Below are 14,282 nucleotides of genomic sequence, written 5' to 3'. Positions count from 1 at the left end.
AGAGAGGAGTCATCTTCTAAACCGGTTGGGGTTCAGTGCTGGATGTGCTGTGTCTGGGGCGGGCGCTCTCAAGAGATACACAAGTGGAGGGAACGGGCTGGCAGGGAGAAAAAGCTGGCTGTAATGGAAAGTCAGCAGAAACCGGCACATTAATAGTATTTAAAGCCATAAAAATAGAGGCGATTGGGCTTCCCTGGTGGCACAGTGGTTAAGAATCCGCCTGCCTTTGGGAGTGATGAAAATGCTCTCAAATTGACTGTTGTGATGGTCTTACAACTTTCGAATATATTAAAAACTACTGTATACACTCTAAAAACCAAAAACGAATCCACCTGCCAATGCAGGGGACACGGGTTCGAGCCCTGGTCTGGGAAGATCCCTCATGCCGCAGAGTAACTAAGCCCACGTGCCACAACTACTGAGCCCACACAACTAGAGCCCGTGCTCCGCAACGAGAAGCCACTGCAATGAGAAGCCCGCGCGCCGCAATGAAGACCCAACGCAGCCAAAAATAAATACATAAAAATAAATTTATTTTCAAAAAGAAATTTTAAAAAAAGAAATAGAAGCGATTACCTCGTAGAGGGGGAACCAAGCCTGAGACTGAGTCCTGCAGAGCCCCAGCATTTTACGATCATGCCTGTCCATCATTTACAGCAGGATTTCTCAGCCTTGGCACTACTGACGCTCTGGGTGGAAGACTTCTTCGCGGTGGAGGCTGTCCTGTGCATCATCTCTTTAGCAACATTCCCAGCCTCAACCCCGAGATGCTAGTAGCACCCCCTACGTTGTGACAACCCAAAATGCCCCCTGGGGGCTCAAATCACCTCTGGTTGAGTCGATCAGGGATATTTTTGCAAAGTTTTTAATAAACCTGGTGCCTGTTTCAGTCTCAACATGTTCACAGCCAACCCAATGGTAAGTGTCCCACAAATCATGTCAACTTTCTCATGTTCTGGCTTTGTGGACAAGCACATAAAATTGATTGAATAAAAGCAGCCCTAGTATTAAGCTTCACTTTGCTCCATCTCATGGAAAACAATTGTTATACTAACCCCAAAATACTTTCCAGATCCTGAAAACTCATTATCTTTTGACAATAACATAAACCCAAACCAGAACAGTGAGCGAATATAGGCATTAGCTGTTTCCCCTTGGATGCAAATATTTTCTAGTTCAGAGTTATAGAATGATCTAGAAGTTTCCAAGTATCATTAGTAAAAAGATCTCTAACCCAGACTAAGATGTCACAAGAGTCCATTTTTCCCAAATAGGAGCTAACTAAAAACAATCCCCGGTATTATGTAGCATTTGCAAAAGAACGGCAATAAGTTACAAACGGCGGGACCAAAATCTTAAAATATCTATTTTTGTGTGTGACTATTTTGCTAAGTTATGAGGTCCAAGAACTTGGTTAGTCTCATCTGGCATCTTTCTAAAAGAATGAAAGCCATAAAATTCATGTGATCAGGCTATACTGGGTTCTTTTTATCCCAGGGTCACTGCAAAAACAACCAACTTAATATACTTAAGATGTAACTGTATTTAGAACAGCTCCTACAATGGAAGCGCTGTGCTGGGGACCGGGCTACAACACGAGTGAACCTTAAAAAGGGGCTCTTCTCACCGAGGTGACAGCCTCATGCAAGAGACAAACAGACCAGCAATCACCATAGTGTTCAGGGATGACACAAGCCTGGGCCGCATCCTTCCTGCTTCTCACTTGCCTGAGGTGTCGTCACCAAGGAACCCTAACACACTCTTCCCTGCCATGGCTCGATATTGCCTTGGAATCCTACTCATCCAATACCTCTAGGCCAGTGAGTCTCAACCTGGAGCGTCCTCAGAACCATCTGGAAGTTTTGTTGAGCCACAGAATGCTGGGTCCCACTTCCTGAGTTTCTGATTCAGTAAGTCTGGGTGGGAACCTCAGCTGTGTTGCTGCTGCTGCTGCTGCTTCTGGGACCATACTTTGAAAACCAGTATCTAGGCAACTACGACGCATCAAGCCAAGTTGGCACGTGAAAGAAAAGCTAGCCACCGTCTTTGAGATGGCGTGATCCAAGCTGGGAGAGGAACGTAGAGAAGGACTGGAGCAAAGGAGGGGCCCCTCACTTTGACCTGGGAACGTGAAGAAGCAGGAAGTCTTCCAGGAGGAAGTAGCACCTGGTCAGGAGTGGGGGAGGAAAGAGGGTCACAGGTGAAGAACACAGCATATGCAGAGACCCTGAGACAGAGGGAATGTGCTCTGTCCCAGCAGAATTCTGGGTAAAAAGGGAAATGACATTTGTTATCAGGTAAAGTTAGTAGAAGCAATTGCACTATTAACTGCAGGAATGAAAACATTCCTTTTCTACGGAAAGCATTTTAATGATCAAATATTTCACTGTCATTCTTTTTCCTTTTGCGCTAAATGCTTTCCTCCTTAAACAATAGCCCCTGCTTTAAAAGAGTCTATCACAATACCAGGGTTATTAAATACTAATAACCCTGCCATTTGAATATCACTAAGGACATGTGCAAACATAGCATGCTCAGAGTTAGTCTAAAGATGGTGCCTGCAACAGACCAGAAAACAAGCAAAGACATAAAGTAAAAATCTCAGGATCACTTTTTTTTTTTTTTTTTTTTTTTTTTTTTTTTGTGGTTCGCGGGCCTCTCACTGTTGTGGCCTCTCCCGTTGCGGAGCACAGGCTCCGGACGCGCAGGCTCAGCGGCCATGGCTCACGGGCCCAGCCGCTCCGCGGCATGTGGGATCTTCCCGGACCGGGGCACGAACCTGTGTCCCCTGCATTGGCAGGCGGATTCTCAACCACTGCGCCACCAGGGAAGCCCAGGATCACCTTTTAAGTGGAGACCAACTGAGGCAGAAGTAGAGGAGGGAAGGATTTAGGTGTATTTTCTCATACACCCCATACACATATTAAAAAGCATGATTTGGTGGTTTTTTTTTTTTTTTTTTTTGGCTGTGTTGGGTCTTCATTGCTGCGCGCGGGCTTTCTCTAGTTGCTGTGAGCAGGGCCTCCTCTTCGTTGCTGTGCACGGGCTTCTCATCACGGTGGCTTCTCTTGTTGCGGAGCATGGGCTCTAGGCACCCGGGGTTTCAGTAGTTGAGGCTCAGGGGCTTAGTTGCTCCGTGGCATGTGGAGTCTTCCCAGACCAGGACTTGAACCCAGGTCCCCTGCACTGGCAGGCAGATTCTTAACCACTGTGCCACCAGGAGAGCCCTATGACTTGGTTTTTAGATGAGGCCACACAAGCCATTTTAAATACCCTACTGTCCATGAGAAATTCCCTGACTTTAGTGAGTTCCCATTAAATATACAACTGGCCCCTTCCCGCGTCTGATACAAACATTTTGACCTGTGTTTTTTGGTCCTGCCAACTAGGCAATACTGTATCAGGCTTCCACTGCCATCCTTGTCCATAAAGCAGGGCTAGACCATTTGCATAGGTGCATTCTTTGCTCAAATTTAAAATGCTTTATTGGCATTAAAAAATAGTTGAATGTATGATTTCACAAAAAAAGGCCAAAATTAAAAGGCTGACCCTGAGGATGGGAAGCACTGGTTTCATAAGGTTTCCAACGTCCCTGTGGAAATCGTCATACCCAACTCCACACTTCTGGCTCTCAAGGTTACGTGTCTCCAGCCAAGATTTCTGAATCTATCAGAGCTTGACCTCTGGCCACTCCTGGGTGTCCCAGCAACTGGAAGTTAACACGACCAAAGCTGAATTCTTAATCTTCCAGCCTGCTCCTCTGTCTCTGACACCATTATCTTCCATCCCTTATGTCAGAAACCTGAGAATCACCTGCTCCTTCCCTTCCGTGAGGTCTCGAATCTGATCCATCACCAAGACCAAGACTCCACTTGTAAAATGCAGCTCCCGCCCTCTGCGTCTCATCTCCACTCTGTCATCCTGGCCCAAGCCCCCATGACCTCTCTCTCTTTCGGCCACTGCAGCAGCCTCCTAACTGGTCTCCTCCCTGCTTCTGGTCTTGGCCCCCTCCCCCCTACCCATTCTCCACATCACAGCCTGAGTTTTCAGCTGAGATCAGAAATCAAATCATGGCACTCCACTGCTTACACATACATCAATGCCTTCCCATCAGCTTGGTCTCTGCCTACCTCACTGCATGCTTCTTAGCCCCACTGTCACTTCTCCCCAGCTTTCCTGGCCTTCTCACAGCTCCCAGAACACAGCACTAAGCTCTCACCACAGGGCCTTTGCACATGCTGCTCCTATGGGCTGGACCAGGTAAAGCCTCAACTGGTCTCAACTTAAGAATATTCTCCTCCAAGAGATCTTCCTGGGCTAAATCTTTTATTGTGGCGAAATATATACGACATAAAATTTACCGTCTTAGCCATGTTTAAGAGTACGATTCAGTGATATCAAGTACATTCACATTGTTGTGCAGCCATTACCACCATCCACCTCGGGAACTCTTTCATCCTTCCAAACTGAAACTCTGTACTCATTAAGCAATAATTCCCATTCCCCCTCCCTCCACCCCTGGTAACCACTGTTCTACTTTTTGCCTCTACGAATTTGACTACTCTGTGTACCTCATAGGAGTGGAATCATACAGAAGTTGTCCTTTTGTGTCTGGCTTATTTCATGCAGCGTAACGTCTTCAAGGTTCATTCATGTTGTGGCATGTGTCAGAATTTCCTTCTGTTTTAAGACTGAATAGTATTCCATTGTATGGATGGACCACTTTGTGTTTATCCATCCATCTTTCCACGGCCATTTGGGCTCCTCTGGGGCCATTTTAAAGTCAGCCCTCATTATTCTCAGTCATGTCTTATTTCCCCTTTATGTGCTTATTATAGATTCTAATTTTAATATCAGTCTGTTTCATACCTCTTTTGTTCAATATTTTGTTCAATATCAACTCCTGCCACCTCTCCTCCAACAAGTCCGTATGTGTCACGAGGGGGCGGCCCCTGTCTGTTTTGTTCATCCTAGAATTAACCACCAGGACCTGGCAGGGGAGCTGGAGTGTAGTGGGCATTTAATAAGCAAATGTGGACTTTTTAAATGAAAGAAAATCATTAGGTCACTAGAAAGCCACTAGTCTTCAGATTTCACTCACAAATTCCACGTACTTTGTATTCAGCTATGAAAGATAGCAAATTAATGCATATGCACCTGGCGCACACACACCCCTTCACAGAGACATATTTAGCTCTCTGGGCACAAACAATTCCCTTTCTAACATTAGTCGATCTATTTGTAACTAACATACATTTCCATTTCCTGTGTTCTTTCCAAGAATGCCTCATGTGCAAAAGTAACTTGTGTACTCAGCAATTAAGTAAGAACTTAAATACTGATAAATGCTACAACGTGGACAATTACACTAAGCCAAGCACCGAGGAAACATTATGCTAAGTGAAATAAGTCAATCACAAAAGAACATATGTTGTATGCTTCCTTTTATATAAAATGTCCAGATAGGCAAATCCAGAGAGTCGGAAAGTAGAGTAGAGGCGGCCAGGAGCCAAGGGGAGAAGGAATACGAGCGACAGCTAAAGGGTATGAGTCTTCTCTTTCGGGGTGATGAAAAGCTTCTAAAATAGACTGTGGTGATGGCGGAACAACTCCGTCAATATGCTAAAAATCATGGAATCACTGTAAAAGGATGAACTGTACGTCACATGAATTATATCTCGAGAAGAGCCTCTTTATAACCTATTATGAGTGATCGGAGCACACTGAATTTACAGCGTTTTGAAATTCAGATTTCCATTTGCAGAGCCCAAGCTCTGCCAAGAAAGTTATCTTTGCCTCCTCTTTCTCTTACACCCCATATCCAATCTGTCCGGAAATCCTGTTGGCACTACCTTTAAAAAAAATATCCACAACCTTCTCTCTCTCAGACGTCTCACCCTGGTCCCAGGCTCCAACATAGCTCACCTGGTTTAGCCTCCTAACTAGTCTCCCAACCCAAGAGCCCCCCCATGGCCTGGTCTCCACACAGCAACCGGAAGGACTATTTAAAACACACGTCAAATGACAGATCACAACCCTCCAGTGGGCAACATCCTGCACTGACCCCCCACCCCACCCCCTCTATCCATCTTGCACAAAGTCACAGCCAAGATCCTTCCGCTCCTAGGAAGCCCTGCACGATGGAGCCCCCCACCCTCTGCTCTGTCTCCCCCATGCCCTGCCCTCCCCGCTCACAGGCTGGAGGAAGAGCCAACTACCTGCCTTCATCACACCAGCCAGGCACCGAGTCATCTGTCCCCTCCACCTGGGACACTCTCCCCACCCCCAGATCTTTGTGATTCACCCTCTCCCTGCTGAGTCTTCACCCAGATACCACCTTCTCCACTCTCCAACTGCATCTGGCTCCCCTGCGCACCCTCCCAATTCCTTTACCCTGTCCAGCTTTCTCTTTTTACCCCCTGCAGCACCAATCTTCAAACATACCATGTAATTTACCTATTGATTATCCACAGTCTCCCTTCCCTCTCTAGAACGTGAGCTCCTTGAGGGCAGGCTCTTTAGCTCCTTGATTGACTGACAGATGCCAAGTGCCAGGCACACAGGATGTGCTTTGTAAGTATCTGTTGGCGGGCTGGCTGTTTGTTTTGGACTTTAAAAGCTAAGGAGGAGGGTCCACTCTGCGAATTGACTAAGGAGACAGGAAATTCCCTAGGAGAGACCAGAGTTTACTTCTCTAGCCATTCAAGAAGCTAGAACTCTGGAAATGAGACCAGCAGTTACTAAAAGTACAGGGTCTGAGCAAACTTTCTTCAGCTTTAAAAAAGTGTTGGTCCGAGTGATCTCAAGGGTCTAAGACACACTGGATGCTACTTATGTCACCACTCAAGAGTCTGAGGTTCTCAAACTGACCTTTGAGAGTTTTCACCATGTTTCTCTATGTAAGGGGGAAAGGCTAAGACTGATTTTAAAAAAACATTCTAAACAGTCTCAAACTGAGCTAGACAAAGTATCAAACCGCCAAGAGATTAATATCCTTTTTTGTGGCTGGGACTGTCAGAGAATAGGAAGATGGAATGATACCCAAGAATGGTGATATTTGGGGTTAGTTTGAAGTCTCTGTGTGTGTGCGCGCGCATTTACTTTAAAAAAAAAAAGTCTTGCTTTTTCAATATGCAAATCCTTATCTTGGCTAATTTTCAGGGCACCTTATGAGCAAAAACACGTAATAGTCTATTGTTCTCTACAAAATACAGATTAAGATGTCTTTAACCTAACAGACTGACATCTAATCATGATTGAAAGGGTTCTGGGTTTTATCCTGCTCCACGAAGATGCACATGAGTACATAGATGCAACATCGGATGATTCTTTCATCCTACGGTCTATTAGTGATCTCTTGCCTTTTTTGAAAGCCTATCTTGAAAACCATGGATTCTACCCTAATCTGATTTTTAAGTATTGCATTTTTCAGACATTAAATATCAATTTTTCTCTCATTCTAACCCTGCCTCCTCCAAAACCAATTTTTTTTGTCTTTAATTCAAGTCGGTTCTGGGGGAAAGTTAAGGATTTTTGCCTCCACTAGAGAATATCCTCCCTGGAAGGCAGCTGTGGTCTGCATAGGTCTCCAGATGGTGTAGCCGGGTCTCCTGAGCTTTTACGCCCACCCCGGCCCACAGCACGGTATCACCCATACTGCAGGCCAGCACGTGATGATATGCTAAAGGACCACCAGCTTCATCAGAGCAGCTGCACGCAACAATGAGAAATGAGGCTGCCCTCCACGTAACCAGCCTCCCTGCAGTTCCTCCTGTTCTTATCTCCAAGATGTTTTGGAGGAAAGTGTGATAGTAAATACTACATGTCCCTGCCCATCTTAACCATGTTCTATGAACAACGAATCTCACAAAACTGAATCAGATCTCAACAGCTCCCGTGAAGAAACAGATACTCGTATGCCCATGTCTGCAACAGCACTATTCACAATAGCCAAGGATGGACACAATCCAAACGCCCCTCAGCCAATGAATGGATCAACAAAATAGGGTATACAGACACACGGTGGAATATTACTCAGCCTTGAAAAGGAAGCGGAAGGAAATTCTGACTCATGCTGTGACAAGGATGAACCTTGAGGACATTATGCTGAGCGAAATCAGCATCACAAAAAGACACACACTGTATGATTCCACGTCCTGAGGTACCTCAGAATAGCCAAATCCATGGAGACAGCAGACGTTATCAGGGGCCACAGGGCGGGAGAAATGGGGAGTTACAGTTTAATGGATACAGAGTTTCCGAATGGGACGATGAAAAAGTTCTGGACATGGATAGTGGCAGAGCTGCAAGATACTGTGAATACGCTTAATGCCACTGAATTCACCTTAAAGACGGCTAAAATGACACATTTTATAAATATTTTACCATGATTAAAACCAAAGTCCCATGCAATAAACTTCTGCACTAGGATGAGATCATGAAGAATCTCCTCACCTCCCAATGTTGTTCTGGTACCAAAAACAGAGCATAGATTTTCACTTAATTCTCACCATCTCAGCAGCTGAAGAACCCTACACTCTTAGTTTCATTGTTTTAACAACATTTCTGGAGGCTTATAGAGCATCTGCCAGTGCCTGGCTGAGAGGCCCACACATGCATTTCCAATATGGAGGTAGGGTCACTCTTTTCCAGTGTGAAATATATAAACACCGACCTGCCTCCCCACATGAGTGAATATTTCAACCACCAGAGTCAAATGGCTATCTGTTTTCTTATAGAGAGTGCTAAATGTTTCTCCTGGATGCACAGATCTCTGATCTCAGAGAATAGTCTCAGTAGTTCACTGTGTCCCAAGAAGACAGAGTAAAGATTTGTACACAAATCACATCACACTTTATAAAATAAGTAATGCATCCAACCCACGGGAACTTCCCCAAACAGCGAGAATGGGCGATCAGAGACTGAGCAGGTAATGCTTGCTGCCTGCGCTGTTCCGATGAGGATATTCCAGCTCAACTCAATTTGAGTAAAGGTTAGAAAATTGGTTTCAAGTGCTGCCTTGCTCTAAATCAAGCAAACCTCAACTCAGCCACACAGCAACGAGACAAAGCCATAAATGAGAGCCCTGTAAATAAAGACCAGAGCTGCTAGCCAAAGGTCAGGCTACACACGGACTCAGTGAGAAGTGCCAGGCTTCTCAGTCACGCTAGGGGGAGGTGTCATCACCACAGAAGGATGGCCCCAGAATAAGGGTGACCTCTGACACCCCCAACCCCAGGAGTCCTTTCCCCAAGACTGAGAGCCAGCTTCCTACCACTGATCTGCCATAGCCTCCAGGCCCAGCTCTCCTTTATTAAATGCAAATTCACTGGACTTGAAGACTGATAATGAACACAGAGCTTCAGAAGTGGGAGTGGCCAGGGCCACCTTCCATGGTCTAAGGCAACCATCTCTCCAGGCAGAGAGGGACGAAGTCCAGAGCAGGAAGAGAAAGAACAGCAGATCTACTTTCTTACCAAAGAGGAAAAGATAAAAAAAAAACACAACTCAGGCCCTCTGTGAATCCCGCAGGCTTCCGTGAAGCAAGTAGGTAACCCCCAGCACAGTGCCTGGAGAAGATGTTCAAGCCATTGTTTTAAATGAATGGATGGATGGATGGGTCGATGGTTGGGATTGTAGCAAAGGTCTCTGTCATTAGCGATGTTTACCAGGTGCCGCAACTCAGCAACCATGCAGAAAGCACCGATCGTTTTAAAAGACTCAAGGTTCAGAAACTCCCAAGTTTTGAACAGGGAAGAGTAATTTTTTAAAAAAAACAAGAGTACAGAGGTGAGGAAGATGAAAGACAGGAAGTGGGGGGAAAGGAGACCCAGCAGTGCTCAGTATGTCCCAAGAGACTCCCTCCACGCTGCAGGAGGATGGAATGCCCTGGTGGGAGCAGCCACCCCTCGTGGCTGTGACTGAGTGAGCACATCCTAGGTCACTGAGCGCCCTGGTCCTCTGTGCCATTCCCCAGACACCTGGGCTCCAGAGCCCAAGCCCTGGATCTGAAAGTTCAGAACCTCACCCCTGCTCTAGGGGACTCTTTCTTACCAATGCCTGGTGCAAACAAACACCTGTGTTTGCTAAATGAATACTAACATACAGAGTGATTCCCGTGTCCCACAGAGTCTAGGAGAAAGGCAATGGCTGCTCGAGCCATAAATATTTGCTGAGAGATATCAACAACACAACAGTAATAATACTGACTACTTTTAATTGAGCTCTGTGCTAAGCCCTTTTAGATAAATTCTCTCATTTGGAACTCATCACACAACGCTCTGAGGTAGTACTATTATTATTCCATCTTACAGATGAGGAAACTAAAGCTAGATCAATTAAATACTAATCACTTGCCCTGGGTTATACAGCTAGGGAGCAGTGAGGCCTGGATTCCAAGCCAGGTCACAGGACTCCAAAGCACCTGCTACTAACCCCTCACGGCTGCCTCTGGGTTCAGTCTCCATGGGACCAGTTATCAAACATAGTTCCCATTATGCATGGTTTTGGTGACAATTTATTTTAACATGCAACACATTTAGAAGAATTAGGAAAAGTATTAATATGTTCCTAAATAATCAGGTGATAAAAAATCCTTTGTTTTCTAGTAAAAGTGAGAAACAAGACTGTTTTATACACACACACACACTATGTTGTGCGTGTGTGTGTATACTTTCTAGACTCTTCCTTCATAATGCCAGCTCTTCGGTGACACAGGACCTCAAAAGATCTTAGACTGGATATTATTTATAGCTGAGCTCAGGGAGGGGCATTTGAGAGTAAACTGCTTAACAGAATAAATCTATCTTCTTTTCCTGTTATTAAAACTCTTCTGGTAGCAAATTAATTTTTACTTATCTTAATAAGTAGCAAAACAACACCTACAGGCATGAATACAATTAAGCTAATTGAACAATGCCAACAAACAGACCTGAAAACTCACAAGATACCTAAAGACACCACCAAAAAACACATCCCAGGAGACTAATCTAGAAGCAGATATGGAAGCAAATTCTAAAATTAAGTGCCTAAGAAATTGTAAAGGCACCTCTCTTTAGAGACATGGGACATGAACAGACCCCATAAAACTTGTTCTGGTATCTAAAAAGCAAGTTCCTCTGCATTCATAAGAGCATAGGTTTCTTTTACAATGATTGAAACTAAAGAGCAAAGGTAACTAGTAGATTAAAATCTCTCTCAGGTGAGTTATAAGGATCACCTGGATTCCATGAATGTTTAGGAAACACTAAAATTGAATTCAAACTTTAGTCAGGCAATAAAATATTTAAAATACACCAAATATCTGGGAATCATACTAATTTTTTAAAATATCCATTTAATAAAGAAAATAAGAAAGCAGCATTTGAACAACTATTATGTATAAGGAAGGTTCACTTGTTCTCTCATTTAATCCTCAACAACCCAAGGAGGCTGAAAAATATTTTTTCCAGCAAATGAGTAAATTCAGAAAATTTAGGAATTCATCTAAGGTTATACAATTTTTAAAGTAAATAAATAAAATAAGAATAAATTGTAAACATTAAATACAATTTAAAGTAAAAGAACTGAAATCTGTGGGAATCTAAATCCATGTTTTCCACGACTCCTTGCTTTAGGAAAAAAAGAAGGAAGGAAAAAGAAAAAAGGAGGAGGGAAAGGACAACAGATAGGGTAAAAAACGTTCCACAGCTACATGCGGTCAGTGCTGTTAGTGCCAAGACCGCAGAGAAATCCAGGTGAAACAGAGCCAGTCCTCAACTTGCTTTACACCTGCAGACAACTTACACATGCACGTTTTCACCAAATTATTTTAAAGGCTCAACTACAAAAACAAGAAAACAGACAAACCCCTCCTAGTTCTATCACTAACAAGTAATAAGTGCATACTGATATTCATTTTCCTTAAAATAAAAAACAGAAAGAAAACCTGAAAGTGGCCAAGGCCGCTTTCACGCAGATGGCATTTCGGTTCACTAGTATTAAGCTGTCTGAGTCTTGTTTGGTCCCCAATAACAGACCAAAGAAATCCTAAAAATTATGAATGTACGGTCACCGTGAAATGGCAAAGAAACAAAGGTTAAGATTTCTCACCTAACATTAGAACAAGGAAGCCTCCACTACCGAATGAATACCATTAAGAGGATTCAGAGGAGTAATTGCAGGCAGGCAGACTTCTCCCCCAGAAAGTAATCAGCATCAGCTAATAACCGTTCATCATCTTTTGCACAGTATATGCATTTATAATAGGTTTTAATAAGGGCTCCAACAACAGGCCCGGAATTAATGAATGGCATTTTAGGTCCAATAGAAAAGTACTCCCCAAACATGAAAATTAGAACTTCTACTTTACATTTTGTGTTGTTTTCTCTTTTTATCTGTCCTGTGTTTACCATCACTGGAGATTTTTATCACACATCATTTTTAGCTTTTGTTTTTAAAAGCAGCTAACCTTCCTCTGGAACCTACTGCGTGCTGGGTGGTCTTTCAGTACTCCGCCTGTGTTGTCTCATTTCATTCTCGAGGAATGAAGGCACAGATGTGAAGGCAATGCAACCAGGAAGATGGAAAAGAAACTTTTCTTAAGCCAACAGGGCGGGCCGTTTCCGGGAGGGGAAGCTGGCGGCGTCCGGAGCTACCCGAGGACTTCGAGCGCGCCAGGGGCTTCGCGGGCAGGACGAAGGGTTCGGGCGGGGTTGAGGGGGTCACTAAGCAGAAATGGAGCTCGGGTTCCCCTTCCCTGCGCGAATCAAACCTCCTCCCCCGTTCTGCATCCCCTCAGCACCCTCGCCTTCCCCTACAGCTGTTACTGATCAGCGTTCCAAGCCTCCCCTCCCCACCCCCGTCGGGGACCAGGCGCTCACACTCCCTCGGAGAAGCTAGGCGGACAATTACAAGCTCTTGCCTCACTTGGGGAGGACTAGCGAAGGGGGGGGGGACGGGTAAAACACTCGCCATTCCCTGCAACACCCCTCCCCCAACAAGCTACCACTCCGCACGCCCAGAGCGAGGTGACAGCGCCTGGCATCAAACTGGGGAGGGAAGGAGATGGCCTGTTGGCAGTGCCATGGGAGCTGGCGGACACGACCCTACAATCACCGGGGAAAATAGTACCCCTCTTCCTCATCACCTCCCAACCTGCATTAAGGCCCTCGGGAGGGTTCCTGGTCCCGCAGTAGGCGCGGTGGAGGCGACCTCACCCTCCATCCCTCCCTGAAGGTGCTGCCGGTACATTCGGCCCAAAGGTCTTTTTTCGGACGCGTTTGCATCGGCCACCAGCAGAACCCTGTCAAGAGGGACTTCCAGAGGGGCGACAGATATTGCAGGGGAACCAGCGGCGCTCCTCGAGGACCCACAGGCCCTGCCAGGCTTGCTCCTCGGACCTTAAGCCCGGACCTGAGCGTAGCAAACGAGCGAAGAACCCAAACACTTCCCGCAAGTTCCCTCTCCTCCCGCAGGTGAAAAGCCCATGGCCTTCTCCACAGTGCTGCCTGCCCCGCCGGCTGCGTCTCCCCATCCCCGAGGCAGCGAAGGCTCCCGGCACCGCCACCCAAATCCCACCCTTGCGGGCTCAGGAGCCCGAGGGCGCGGACAGCTGCTGCCACTGCATCCCTGTTCCCCAGAGTCCGCCACCCCGGGCGGCCAGGGGACCTGCGGGGCCCGCGGGGTGAGGCAGATCAGGGGTCCCGGCGCCGCGCCCCTCCTTACCTGGCGCTCGCTGGGCCCCGGCTGGGGCATCCGCCGGGTGCGCGCCTATCCGCGCGCTCGCTTGCGCACCTGCCCGCAGCCGCCGCCCGCCAGCCCGGCCCCAGCGCTGGCCGCAGCGCTAGCGCTTCATGGCGCACGGGCTGGCCCGGGGCCCCGGGAAGCGTGTCCAGTTGGCAGCGGCTCCTCCGGCTCTCGCAGCTCTCCAGTGCCTCCCCGCCTGCCCCCGCCCCGCGTACGCGCCCCCTTCCTCTGCGGCCGCCCTTTTCCCTCCGCTCCGCGAGACCAGCCAAACTGGTTTCTCCGCTCCCGGGTGGTGCCTCTAGTCTCTTACAGGCAGCCGCAGCTGGGGCTGGGGGCGGGCCCGGCCGTCGGCCCTCCTTCTGTTCCTCCCCTGGGCGGAGAGGAGCTGGACGGCTAGCCCCGGCCTCGTGCGCCCCGGCGGCAGGGGGGCACCCAGGCCGTGCTCCGAGCGCGTCCCCCGCCTCGCCTGGCACGCTCTCGGCTCCCCGGACGCTCCCGCCTCCCTGGAGACGCGATTGCCACCCCGCCCCGCCAGCCCCGCGTCACTTCGCCGCCAC

The 14,282-nt window shown here is 47.0% G+C and overlaps 1 protein-coding gene across 3 annotated transcripts in view; it reads right to left on the bottom strand.

The window, feature by feature from the left end:
• Positions 1-14,049, bottom strand: part of ATP8B1 (ATPase phospholipid transporting 8B1) — a 112,824-nt gene extending 98,775 nt beyond the window's left edge. The window contains exon 1 of one of the 3 annotated variants that reach the window (XM_067015223.1): positions 13,705-14,049. The gene's annotated coding sequence lies outside the window, so the exon portion shown is untranslated. The remainder of the gene's footprint in view (positions 1-13,704) is intronic. The other 2 variants (XM_059040437.2, XM_067015224.1) reach the window with 2 other exon arrangements.
• Positions 14,050-14,282: the final 233 nt, after the last annotated feature.

This window comes from Kogia breviceps, chromosome 15, assembly GCF_026419965.1.
Source record: "Kogia breviceps isolate mKogBre1 chromosome 15, mKogBre1 haplotype 1, whole genome shotgun sequence".
NCBI classification, from domain to species: Eukaryota; Metazoa; Chordata; class Mammalia; order Artiodactyla; family Physeteridae; genus Kogia; species Kogia breviceps.
Note: the sequence above shows the minus strand (reverse complement) of the source record. Positions and strands in the feature narration are given on the sequence as shown.